The sequence below is a fragment of the Eriocheir sinensis genome, chromosome 48 (assembly GCF_024679095.1).
Source record: "Eriocheir sinensis breed Jianghai 21 chromosome 48, ASM2467909v1, whole genome shotgun sequence".
NCBI lineage: Eukaryota > Metazoa > Arthropoda > Malacostraca > Decapoda > Varunidae > Eriocheir > Eriocheir sinensis.
The window spans coordinates 7784747-7798904 of NC_066556.1; the positions used below are offsets into that span (position 1 = coordinate 7784747).

At 42.3% G+C, this 14158-nt stretch overlaps 1 protein-coding gene across 4 annotated transcripts in view; it reads right to left on the bottom strand.

The window, feature by feature from the left end:
* Positions 1-14158, bottom strand: part of LOC126981535 (uncharacterized) — a 237726-nt gene that overhangs the window by 188019 nt on the left and 35549 nt on the right. The gene's annotated exons all lie outside the window — the stretch shown is intronic.

The following is a 14158-nucleotide window of genomic DNA, read 5'->3' on the forward strand; positions in this document are numbered from 1 at the left end:
ATGGAGAGGGGGAGGGGGAGGGACAGTTGAGTGAGTGTAACTAAAAGAAGAAAAAAGTGACTCACGTATTACAATGATTTCCGTTCCCTGTGACTCAAGCCTTCCCTTCTTTTTTTTTTTGTTTTTTGTTTTTTCTTTTTCTTTCTTCCTAGCGTCCCACCCTCCCTCCCCTCCTCCCTCCCTTACTTTTTTCCTTCATATTTCCCTCTTACTTTCCTTCCTCCCTTCCTTCTCTTTTCTACTTCCTTCTTTCCTTCCTTCCTTCCTTCCCTCCTTCCTTCCTTCTTTGCTTCCATCCATCTTACCCTCCATCCTTTTCTACTTCCTTCCTTCCTTCCCTCCTTCCTTCCTTCTTTGCTTCCACCCATCTTACCCTCCTTCCTTCCTTACTTACTTCCCTCTCTCCATCCCTCCATGAAAAAAAATGACTCACACGACTCACGACTGATCCAAACGGTGACTCACAAGAAGATTATTATTCCCCTTATACTGTGTTGACGTAGACATTTTCTTACGTTGTCATAAAAAACAAAATATATAAATCCAGGAAACGAAGAAGCGAAAAAAACAAAACAAAACAAGTCGACGATTACACAAACAAAGAAAAAAAATGAAATAGAGAGAGGGAAAGTGAAAAAAAGTGAAAGTGAGGGAATGAAAGTAAGAGTGAAGTGAGAAAGTGAAAGAAAGTAAGAGTAAGAGAGAGAGAGAGATGCCTGAATCCTACCTGTTCGTGACTCATTCCATTTACGCATTTTGCAGAAACCCCGATTATTGATGCACAGTACGTCACAGGCTTAGGGGAGGAGAGACGCCGAGGAGAGGGAGGAAAGAGGGTAAGGATGAGGGAAGAGAGTCGTGTGGGAGGGAGGAAAGAGGGTAAGAATGAGGGAGCCAGAGAGGAGAGGCGCAAGGGAGAGGGAGGAAAGAGGGTAAGGATGAGGAAGAGGAGTTTTGGGAAGGGAGGAAAGAGAGGAGAGGCACAAGGGAGAGGGAGGAAAGAGGGTAAGGATGAGGAAGAGGAGTTATGGAGAGGGAGGAGAGAGAGGAGAGGCGCAAGGGAGAGGGAGGAAAGAGAGTATGGATGAGAAAAAGGAGTTATGGGGAGGGGGGAAAGAGAGGAAGAATGAGGAAGTCGAGAAAAGAGAAACGCCAGGGAAAAGGAGAAAAGAGATAAAAGAGAGTAAGGATTATGGAAAGAACAGGAAAAAGAAACCTGGATAAGAGAGGGAGAAGGGAGGAAGGAGGAAAATAATTATACCATGGAAAAAATGGAGGAAAAAAGGGTATGGATAAAAAGAAGAATGAGGAAAGAGCGAGGAAGAAGTAATGAAGATCAAGATAAAGATAAGATGTGGAAAAGAAGAGGGGTTCAGTAAAAAGATGAATTGTAGATAAAAAAGAAAGAAAACAGCTACAGAAGGGAAAAAAATAGCATAGTGAGAAAAAAGACAACGAAAAAGAGAAGACAGTAACGTGTAGGAAAAAGATAGACAAAAAAACTTCAGGAAAATAAACAAAACATGAAACAGGTAAACGAGGACAGGTAGATGATAATAACAAGCAGGTGAGAATGACATACAGGTAAAAAAAATCAAAGGTACAAACAGGTGAAGAAATTAATAAAGAAAAACAGGTGTAGAGAAAGACAAATACAAATAAACACCCGAAAAAATAATGCAATGAAAAAGAAATAGAAAGAGTAAAACAAACACCGAAAAGGTATAAAGAAAAAAAAAGAATACAGGGAAATAATAAAAAAAAAACAGAGTAGTCAGAACATGATAAAAAAGAGTAAAGGGGAGGAATGAAAAAGATCCAAGAAGTGCCAATGAAGTAAAAAGACCGAAGAGGGAACAGGAAGAGAAGGGAGAGAGGGAGAGAGGGGAGAGAGGAGGAGAGGAGGAAGTGAGTGAGGGGAAAGACGCGAGGAAATTGGAATAAAACACAGGAGGGGAAAGGAAAAGAAATGGATGGAAGGAGGTCGCGCGAGAGTAAAGGAAAGAGAAGAGGAGAGAAAGAAAAAGTGAAAGAGAAAGAGAGGAAGAGAGAGGGAGGAAGAAATAATAACAAAGGCGAATGAAAGAGAATGGTGATTGCAGTGATCTAGGAGAGAGAAGAAAGAAAACAACGTGGAATCGAGACCCGCAGACAAATGCAGACAAACAAAAAGATTAGAGAGAGAGAGAGAGAGAGAGAGAGAGAGAGAGAGAGAGAGAGAGAGAGAGAGAGAGAGAGAGAGAGAGAGAGAGAGAGAGAGAGAGACGCAAGCAAATAATGGCATAAAAGAGTAAAAGAAAATGAAGACTGAAATAACTCACGAAAGAAAAAAAACGAAGAAAACAACAATACATTAAAATCTGAGACTTAAAAACAACAGATAAACGCTAGAATCCCTTTGTTAAACCCTCGAACCCAATGTATAAGGAGATCCAACCCTCTTGTTCGAATCAAAACCTTTAAACACACAGAAACATACAATTTAGTCCCTTTATAACCATCGAATCCAAGGTATACACACTATCCAATCCTCTCTTGTCAAAATCAAAACGTAAACATGTAAACAAACAAACAATCGAATCCTTTTTAAAACCCTCCAATCCAAGGTACATGAAAGATCCAATCCTCTTGTCTGAATCAAAACCTATTAACACAAAGAAAGAAAGAATCGAATCTCTTTGTTAAACCCTTCAGATCCAAACAACACAAACACAACTGTAAAGAAGGAATCGAAACTTCTAATTAAACTTTCAAATCTAAGTTTCCTGTGGCTCAATTCTTTCCTTTTTCTCCTCTTTTTATTTCTTCATTCCTCCTTTTCTTCCATTCTGCCTTACTTCATTCTATCCTTCTTCCTTCCTTCTTTCCTTTCAATCCAATCCTCTTGTCAGAATCAAAAGCTATCAACACCAACAAAGAAAGAATCGAACCCCTTTCTTAAACCCTTCCAATCTAAGCCATGAAGACAACCTAATCTACCTGTCCAAACCTCCATAATCAGGCAGGTAAGCCCTACCCGTCTCACCTGCCCCAATCAGTGCCCGCCGGAGCCAAGGTAACACAGCTAATTTACCTGGGCTTAATTAATCCGCGGGGCCCTAAATCTCGAGTCACCTGGGCGCTCCTTGACAGGTTTATGGTGCCGAAGGAGAAGACCTGAAGGACGGAGCGGCTTGAGGGACTTCTTCAGGAGGCGTCAGGAGTCAGGAGAAGGATGGAAGGACGCGATAGGAAGTGGTAGAATAAGGGAGTGTGAAGACAGACAGAGACAGACGGATAAAAATAGATAGATAGATAGATAGATAGATAGATAAAGAGATAGATAGATAAGTAAATATATAGATAGATAGATATTGATAGAGATAAATAAAGAGATAGGAAACGAAAACAGATATAAGGAAAAAACATCAACAGACACAAACAGACAGACAGACGGACAGGCACACAAAGACAGACAGTCAGACAGAAGGAAATGAAATTTTTAACAATAAACAAAGCATAAAAATATGAATAAAAACATAATTAAGAAAAACACGCAAAAAATAATGAAGAACAAGAACAATGAACTCCATAAAAAAATACATTAAATAAAACATTATCTCTCTCTCTCTCTCTCTCTCTCTCTCTCTCTCTCTCTCTCTCTCTCTCTCTCTCTCTCTCTCTCTCTCTCTCTCTCTCTCTCTCTCTCTCTCTACACCCCTTCCCTCTCCCTTCCACCTATCCACCGCCACTCATTGCCTCCCTTCCACTCTTCCACTTCCTACTTTTGACATTAATTATTCCTTTTTCCTATCTTCCCACTCATCACCTTTCTTCCCCTCTTCTTCCTCTACTCTTCCTACACATTCGTCATCCCTCATCATTCACTCTCTAGTTCCCTTCCCTCTTTATCTTTTATCTCTCTTCCACTCATTTAACTCTTCTCTCTATTTCTTACCTTCCATCTCCTTCCCCATCACCTTCCTCTAGTTCCCTCCTCTCCCTTATCATCACTTCTCTTCCCTTCCTCTTACAGACACTTTCTTTCCTTTCCCCTTCCTCACTCCCCTCCTCCTCTTCTCTTCCCTTCTCTCTCCCCTTTCCCTCTCCCTTACAGTCATTCCTTCTTCTCTCTTCTCTCCCTCACACTTCCCTTCCCTTCCCCTTCCTTCCCACACATTTCCCTCTTCTTCCCTCTCCTTTCTTAACTTCCCTCTCCCTTCAACAGTCATTTCCCTTCTCTTCCCCCTCCATCTTACCTCCCCCTCCTCCTCCCCCTTCCCTCTCACCTGCCCATCACCGTAACTAATTCCCGCCGCTAATTGCCCATCTCGTGGCCGGCGGCAGCGATCACTCTCCCTCCAAGGCTCTCACAGACTCCCCCTCCGCTGGTTAGTTAGTTTGTCTGTTAACCCTCCTGACACCCCTCCCCCTTACTCCTCCTGCTTATCTTCCTCATACATTCCTTTGTCTCGACTTTATTTTCCTTTTGTTAGTGTTTTTATTTCTTTTTGTTGTTGATATTTTGTTTGTTCTTTTTTTCTGATGTGCTGGTCGGTTTTATTTTGTTTCCTCGTTGAACTCTTTTCCGTTTCTTTCTTCTTATTTTTTTTTACTGTTGATTGATTGTTGTTCATTTTTTTCTTTTATTGTTATCTTGTTTATTTTCTTCGTTCTCTCATTTGTATTCACTTAATTTTTTTTTCCGATTGTTTTCCTCTTTTCCCCTCCTTTTCTTTACTTTTTTGTTGTTATTTATTGTTTTTTTCAGTGATGTTTCTCGTGTGATATTCCTGTTTCTTGATTCACTTCTTTTTATTCATTGCTTTACTTTCCTCATCCTTTATTTTTATTGTCATTTTTTCTTAGTTTTCTTCCCTTTCGATGCTCTTTTTACGATATATTTTACCATCCTTCTTGTAGATTCACTCCTTCTTCTTCTTCTTTGTTACTTTCAATTCTTTCTTATCGTCTTTCTTTCATTTCTTTATCTGTTTGTTCTCCCTTTCTCACGACCCTTTTCCTCTTCTCCATCACTTCATTTATCACTGTCTACTTTCCTCCTCCTCCTCCTCCTCCTCCTCCTCCTTATCGTTTCTCCGTTCCTGATTCATCCTTTTTCATTTGTTGATGTCTTTCTACTTCTTTGTTCTTCCCTCTTCCCCTCCATCTTCTTTTATCTATCTTTCCCGTAGGCACACATACTCCTCCTCCTCCTCCTCCTCCTCCTCCTCCGTCTCCGTTCCCGTGAGGTCACTGGGGGTCAAAAAATACGAGGTTGATGGAATGTGCTAATTAGTAAACACCGATGACGTCACGCAGGTAAATCTCTCTAAGCGGCTCCGTGATTGGCCGTTCAGGGACACGACGGCGATGGTGATTGGCCGAGGAGGATCAGGGAGACGGTAAAGCGGATTGGTGGATTGGTCAAGCGGTGGAGACGAAATCATGCTACATTCTCATTGTTTGCTTGACTGTACGTGGAAATTACATGTACAATTCTTGCTTATGATTGATTGAGAATGAAAAATAGGGAATTAATTGATTAGTGAGATTTTTTGGGGGGGTATTTCAGCGTGATCTTTCCGTATTTTGTAGTTGTGGAAAAGGAAATATGTATGGTGGAAATACGCATCGGTGGCCCATTATTTTCATCCCGTATTTGAGACAGAGGGAAAAAATGGATGACCGATTGGTTGATAATGAAAAAAAAGAATATATGGCTTGGTGATTTTGTTATTTTGCTTCGTAGGTTTGAAAACGTGAAAGATGTATCGTAAAATAAGCGCATTATTTTTCTATCTTTTTCGATTCATGTTTGTTAAAAAGGGAAAAATGTATGAATCCAAAAAAATAAAAAAAAATAAACGTAATGATGGTCTATTTTCTTTGTCTCCTGTATTTATATTACAAAAAATAAGTTAACTGCAATAAAAAGAAAAAAATACTTTTGATCTGGTTTTCTAGTCTCCTATGTTTGAAAAAAAAAGCAAGTTCATTTTTTTTGCGTTCGGTATTTGTAAAAAAAAGAAAAAAAGGTACGATTGCGTAGAAAAACAGAATAATGATCTTGTTTTCGTTTTTCGTATGTATATTAGGGAAAAATGTTGAATGCAGAAGAAAAGAAACATTCCCTTTGATCTTGTTTTCTAGTCTCGTATATTGGATAAAAAACAAAAAAACAAAGACATAAAAACAAGAGCAGGTAACGTAAGATATATAGCGAAAAGACGTATTAGTGGTCTGTTCTCTTGCACGTTGTTTATTTGAAAAACGGAAAAAAAAGGATGAATGAAAAAAACAAAAACGAAACAATGACCTAATTTTCGTTTCCCGTATTTATGTATGAGAAAAATAAGTTAATTAAAGTAACGAAAAACAGTAACCTTTGATCTAGTCTCACATTTTGAAAGGAAAAAGAAAGCACAAAAACACGCGCAGGTAACGTTCAGTGGAATCCTAATCATTTCCTTGGCCTCACTTTGCGCCTCAGAATTCCACACCTGATCAGAGTAATTAGACAACTTATCAAATAATCAGGTTTTTCTTTTTAGGGTTACCTGGACACGTGTTTTGGGCTAACGCTGATTGCCTATTCATGGCGCTGAGCCTCGGGTTACCTGGCTAATCACAGCGATCCATCAGCACAGATTTGGGAGTCCACCTGTTTTGATTCTTTTCGGGGTTTCATTTGTGAGATAATGGAGCCGCGTCCTTCACCTCCCTGATCCCACGAGTTATTCAGCTTAGTCGGAAAATTAATTAAAAAAACAGATTAAAGGTGGCAAAAACGAGTCTTCGGGTGGGTTTGAGGTTGTTTTCTTCTGTTGTTGATGTGGTTGTCGTGGTAGTGGTTGTTGTTGTTGTAGTTTTGTTGATGTTCGTGCTACTGCTACTACTGATACTGTTGATAATGATAAGGATACGAATAATAGTGCCCATACTTTATCAACATCAACACACATGAATAAGTAACTGGTAATAAAATTTGACTTCTTAGTATTTTGTTTGCGACTCATTGGAAAAGCAGTTAGGCAAAAAAAACATAGGAAAAAAAGAGGCCAAAAAGAACATAAACACCGCTCGACAACTTTACGCCAAGAAATTCCTCAGAAACTTCCAAACACGCTTCACTAAACACCAATTCAAGGCCAAAATCTACCCAGCTAATGAAGTCAACTAATTCTGCTTTTTTCACCTAACGAGGCGGCGCTCCGGGTCTCCGTGGGGCGGCGGGGCGCGGCGCCGAGGGCTCGCCCGTCCCCTCGGCCCGGGAGTAAGTTTACTACAAGTTAAGCAACCCTCTTATTGCAGCGGCGGGAGGGCGACAGGGGCTCGCTCCTCCCCGCGCGCGGCCGGACCGTCGCCCATAACCACTGGCGTCACAGGGGCGATCACTTCCCCGCCGCGGAGATACATTATTACCTTTTACCTGTTGGGCCCATGGCTATTGATTTTGGCTGGAGGCTCCGGGTGCGGCGGCGGCCAACCTACCTCCGCCGCGCCCTGCCGCCGCTCCGCCGCCCCGCTGGCCCAGGGTTCCCTGCACGCCACTATGAATGCACTTTTACGGTAATCGTCCCGTAGATAGCGTTAATGATTTATAGCGTGGGACTTTTGGTAATCGCTGGGCTTAGGGAGGTGTGAGGCGGTGATGCTGACGGCCTGTGTGGGTGAACGTGTTCCTCCTCCACCGGCCAGCCAGCCGCCGCAGTCCGCCGCCCGTCCGCCCCTCCCCGGCCCGGCTGCCCAGCTCACCCCGGCTCATTTTTCACGTGTCGAGCCGCCGCCAATACACCGTGTCAATTCCTGATTGACTTCAACCTTCGCCCTCGGGCTGCGGTGGGCGCGGAGGGCCGAGGGAGCCTCGTCTCAGGCTTAAGTGGGCGGCTCTGGGCTCTGGGCTGAGGGTTGGGTTGGCCTCCTTGGCTTGTGAGCGGCTCTGAAGCATTGGTGTTTAGGGCGGCGCGGCGCGGCGGCAGCTGCGGCCCACTGCGGGTCCTGCCTTAAGTTATTCATTGGGTCGAGACAGGAATGGTTTTAGGGACAATTACATGATCATAAAATGTACTTCGGCGTGTTCCCTTTATAAGGATAGAGATGTATTTCTTGCGGCTGTAGCTCTAAGGCCGCCGTGCTCGCAACTCTTCCTCCCGTAATTGGAAACATTGAAGGAGCTGCTGGGGCCTTAATAAGACTCTAAACGCTGCACGGACGAGCCAAACTTGATGAAGTCAGCAGCACAATCTTTGCTGGAGATACTTTCGCCTTAATTACAACCAAACATGTTCTTAAAACAGGCCATGAATACCTGTTTTTACCTGCACCCTTCCCCCTTCCCCCTCCCCGTGCTCTAAAATACACAACAGCCCAATAAACACTTTACGATATACGCGACATTGAAAATTTATTAAAAAGCACACCTGAGGGCCAGCTCCCACACTTCACACGGCGGGAGGCGCACCGCAGAGCCGCTAAATGACCACCCGAGGCAGCCAGAGGACCCTGAGGCTACCCCCAGGCTCCCCCCGGCCCCCGAGGCTCACCCAAGGCACCCACGCGGCCTCACACGCCTTCAGGAGCGGCGGCACACGCACCGCCTCGTCGCCTCGTCGCCTCGCCGTGACCTTGACCCCGGGTGCGCCTCCCTCCCTCAAGTGCAGTCAAGGCCACACCTGAGATTGCCTGAGCAACACATGCCTGCAACCACGCACGCACGCACGCACACTACCCCCCCTCCCCCCCACAAACACATACACGCACACAAGCACCCCCCCCACCCCCACTCACCAACAAACAAACAAACAATCATACAAACATATATATTTTCATGCTTCTTGTTTTACTGTTAACCCTCCCTCCACCCAGAAAAAAACGAAACCAAATTAAATTACGTAATTATATAAAAAATGACAAACGAATAAGTAACATACAACAAATGAGATGGAAATAAGGTATAGGTACTGAAACGGAGACGAGAAGTGAAATACAGCAGAAGAAGAAGACGAAGAAAAATAAAAACTTGACGAAGGAGACAATTTTCAGCCAGGGCCAATAACCCCTAGTAATTAAAGGTGTCTCCGTAGTGCCTCACGTGACTATGCGATGCGACAGGTGTGAAAAGCAGGTGAGCAGGTGACCTCTTTACCTGGCCAGACGATGTGACACGACAGCTTGCATGTGTGTGTGTGTGTGTGTGTGTGTGAGAGAGAGAGAGAGAGAGAGAGAGAGAGAGAGAGAGAGAGAGAGAGAGAGAGAGAGAGAGAGAGAGAGAGAGAGAGAGAGAGAGAGAGAGAGAGAGAGAGAGAGAGAGAGAGAGAGAGAGAGAGAGAGAGAGAGAGAGACCCCATTCACACACACACACACACACACACACGGCGCCAGAGGATCACCACACGTAAACAAACCCACCGACGAGTCTTTTTCCGTCATTCTTTACCGACTTTATGAACATTAATGGCGAGAGTGGAGGCAGTGAGCTCCCCCGACCCCTTCCCTTCCCCAACACACCCACCTACCTTCCCCTTTCCCTCCTCCCCCACCACACCCGAGCCCTTCCCCCTCCCCCTCTCTCTTCCCCTTTCCCTCCTCCCCATCTCACCCCACTCCCCTTCCCCTTCTCGATACTGCTGCCCTCTTCCTCCTCCTCCATCTTCCCCACCCTCCCCAATCCCTTGCTGACTGACTGAGTGACGCCGCCCAGTGATAAAGAAGAACTGGATAAAGAGTGAAATAGAGAAAGGAAATGCAAGGAAATAGGAGAAAAGGAATGCATGGATATCTACAGCAACACGATAGTCAATAGATTGAATAGAGGATGAAAAGAAAAAGAAAAGAAAGCTAGAATAAGAAGGAAACACTCTCTTCATCCTTCTTAGGCCAAGTGATAGAGAATAATTGAGTAAGGAAGGAAATAGACAAAAGAAATCAAAGAAAATGAAAGAAAAATGAACCCACGGACATTTCTTAAACCACCAATATAGCCAATACACTGTTCAAGCCCCCCAAGAAAAGGTAAAGTAAAAAGTTAAAAAAGTATAAAAAGTAAAAAAAAAGTAAAAATTAAAAAAGTAGAAAGTAAAAAAGAAAAAAGAAAAAAAGGAAAAAGTAAAAAGTAAAAAAGGAAAAAGTAAAAATAAAAATGTAAAAAGTAAAAAAGTTAAAAAAGTAAAAAAAAAAAGTAAATTAAGAGAGGAAAAGTTTATTATTTCTCCTCCCTACTTACGCCCGTCCATAAAAAAATAAAAGTTGTAAAGTAGAAAATTAATAATCCAGCGAAACTTGAATCATCAGACCCAACAATCACAGAAAACCTTAAAAAATATATATAAAAAGATAAAAGGTCTGTTATTATTCCTCCTTCATACGCCCACGATAAAGAAAAGGAAGAAAATATATAAAAAAAATCGCCAAAAATACTTATGCCACTACACCCAAACACATAGAAACACTAAAAAATATATCAAATAAGAGAAAAAAATATCTGTTATCACCCCCTTTTTTTCTTACGCCAACGATAAAGAAAGGAAAAAATGCAGATAAAAACTAAACTACCACAATCAATGAATTAACGAAGAAAAACAAGAAAACAATTAAATAAATAGGAAAAAATATTTCTTATCGCCCCCACTTTTCTTACGCCCTCAAGGAAGACATAATAAAATGAAAATAAGTCAAGGAAAATCTAAATCCCCAAAATCACACAAAAAAACACGCAGAAAACCTTAACCCAAAAAATAAAAAGAAGAGAAAGCAAAGGGAAAAAAAAGGGAAGAAAATTTCAAACCATTACAAAAAAAAAACGCAGTAAACCTTAACCAAAAAATAAAACGAAAAAACAAAACAAAAAAAAAGATCCCCAATAACGTGCACTTATACCCTCAACTTCGCTACGGTACTTTGAGGCAATCGACGGAATATAAAAGAAATGAAGAAGAATCGAAGTCGTGAAGGAGAGATCAGAACCTCTTGTGTGAGTCTTCTGCAAGGGGATGAGATAAGAAGGGGGGAAGGAGGGAGGGAGAGGAAGAGGGAGAGATGGCAAGCAAGGAAGGAAGAAGGAAGAGGAGGAGGAGGAGAGAGATGGAAAAGGTAAAAAAAATAATGAAGGAAGGAAGAAGGAAGAGGAGGAGGAGAAGAGAGATGGGAAAGGTAAAAAAATAATGAAGGAAGGAAGAAGGGAGAGGAGGAAGAGAGAAATGGGAAAGGGCAAAAATTAATGAAGGAAGGAAGAAGGAAGAGGAGGAAGAAGGAAGAGGAGGAAGAAGAGAAAAGGGGGATGCAGAAGGGTAAATATTAATGAAGAAAGGAAGAAGGAAGAGAAAGAAAAGAGGGAGAGGAAAGGGAAAGAAGAAAGGAAGGAAGGAAGTGTGTGAGGTTGGCGATAAGAGAGGAAGAGACGACAAGGTAAGAGGGAACGAAGGAAGAGAAGGAGGAGGAAGAGATAAGGAAAGGAAAGGGGAAGAAGAAAGGAAGGAAGGAAATGTGTGGGATTGGCGATAAGAAAGGAAAAAATGACAAGGAAAGAGGGAAGGAAGGAAGGGGAGGAGGATGAGGACGAGATAGGAGAAGGAAAAGGGGGAGGAGAAACTAAGAAAGGAAGGAAGCGTGTAGGGAGAGATTGTAAAAGAAAAAAAAGATGGCAAGGAAGGGAGTGAGATGGAAGAATACAAGAAAACAAATACAAGACAATATGGAGGGAAAAAAAGGAAAAAGAAAACAATTACTGCAAGGAGAAAACATAAGCGAAAAAAGGAATACAGAGGAGATGATGAAGAGGAAGAAAGATGAAGACAAAAAATAATAATGAAAGGAGAAAGGGCAAAAGATAAAATAACAGAACAGAAAAAAAGACAAAGAAAACAACTAACAAAATGATAAAAGAGAGACGGAGAAAAGGGAATACAGAAGCAACGATGAAGAAAAGGAAAGATGGAGAAAACGAATATAATAAAAAAAGAAAAATATGCACTGTAAAATAATGAGAGACAAACAGATAAAAGCGAACGATAACAGGTATATAACAAGATAAGGGAAATGACATGGAATGGAATACAGAGGTTAGGAGGATGAAGAAAAAATGTAAAAAAAAAAAAAAACATAATAAAGAGAGGAGGAGGAGCAAAGGCCAGGCAGGGCAGGAGGAGGAGGAGGAGGAAACAAAACAGGTAAAAAAAGGTGGATAATTTTCATGAGCGGGGTATCGTGCCTCGCCTCAATAAGGTCACCCCTTTTTACGAGGACCCGAAGAGTACTTAAGCGGCGGAGGAAAGTGGGCAACAAATAATACGAAGCGAAAGTGAATATCCGAGGAAGAGACAGACGCGGACATCAAATTTCAAGCCAATCTTCGGAAACTGAACTAAGCGAAAGATAAATAGATAGATAGATAGAAAGATAGATAAATATAGATAGCTAGCGAGAGAGAGAGAGTTCTAATTCCACAATCCAGGTAAAGGGACGTAAAATTAATTCAGTCAGGTGTAAGAAACGAAGAAAATACATTATTCAGGTGAGCCCGGCCAGGTGTGTGTGTGTGTGTGTGTGTGTGTTAATATGGTCACTACAGCTACATGCAAACCGAGTGGGAGCCTGAGTGAGAGGGATGAGTGGGAATTTGAGGATGTGAGTGGGAAAGATAGAGAGAAAATGGTAAGCTGGACTGAGTGGGATGGAAATATTTGGAGTGGAAATCAGTGGGTTAAATACAGTGGGTTTGATGGTTAAAAGAGGAATGAGTGGGCTGTATGAGTGGGCAGGAGTGGGCTAGATGGAGGGGGCTGGTGAAATGGAATGAGCTGATTGGAATAAGATGAGTGGGAAAAGAATCAATGAAGTGAGGCGGAGGGAGTGGGATGTATTGAGTGAGTTCGATTAAAGAGGAAAAAAATAGTGGAATGAATTAACTGGAATGAACTGAGTGGGATTAAAAAATGGAAAGAACTGAGAGGGAACAAAGTTGAGATGAGAGACAAAATGAATGATATGAACAGAGTGGGATGAGTTGAGTGGAATAAATGAAGTGAGATAAGGGGAGTGGGCTGAATTGAGTGGGCAAGAAGGATAACTGAAGTGAAATAAACTAAGTGGATTGGATAGAGCATGATAAAATGAGTGGGATGAGTTAAGTGGGATTAACGAAGTGGAGCAAGTGGACTGGGATGAATAGAGTGGGCAAGAAGGATAAATTAAGTGGAGTATACTAAGTGGGTTGGATAAAGTAGATGAAAATTAGTGGGATGAGATGAGTGGGATGATCGGAGAGGGATGGTCTGAGTGGGTTGGATTCTAGGGTTGCTGAGGGCCCAGGTGTCTAGCGAGGCTGCAACAGAGCGCCTTCCTCCACCTCTTTCTTCCCTTCCTCCTTCCCTTCCACCCTCAGGATCTTGTTACATCTTCCTCCAGTGACATACCCTCCCTTCACCCATCACCCCTTCCCTTCCCATCCTCTACCTGCCCCCTGTCACCCTTATACGCGCCCTTCCTTCTTCAGCCCTCCCCATTCCTTGCCTATTATTTACCTGCGTTTTGTCTACCTTGCCTTATTTTCTCCTATCCTTCTATCTGTTTTCCTTTCCCTGTAGCTGTCTTTCTTTTTCGCTACCTTATTCTGTCCTCTATCAATCCTTCTCTCCTTCCCTATTCCTACCTCCCTGCATCTTACATATTCCTTTCCTTCATTCTGTTCACCTTGCCTACCTGTGCCTACTCTATAATTACCTGAGTTTATGTATGTCTTTTTTTGACCTTATCCAGCATCCTATCCATCCTGCCTACCTTGCATATTCCTACACTCTACATACGGTCCACTCAGCCTCCTTCCCATATCCTCTACCCCGTCCATCCTACCTTCTTGTGCCTATTCACGTTATACACCTCGTTTACCTGTCGCATTTACCTTATTCCACCCTCATTTCATTAACCAAATATCTCCTAGTAATTGATCTCTGTGTGTCATCTAGCTGCTTAAAGGATGAAATTGGCACACATTACTCTTACAACTAAATAATAACATGACGCTTATTAAGAAGAATCACAGGGTATTAGGACGTTATGAGATGTGTGCATAGAAGTGTTTACGAGCAGGAGAGAAGGTGAAAAAATAACCTTGCAATAATTTATCATCGCCGAGGAGTAATTATTTTTCAGCCCACTAACAAACCACTTATAATCATCGCCG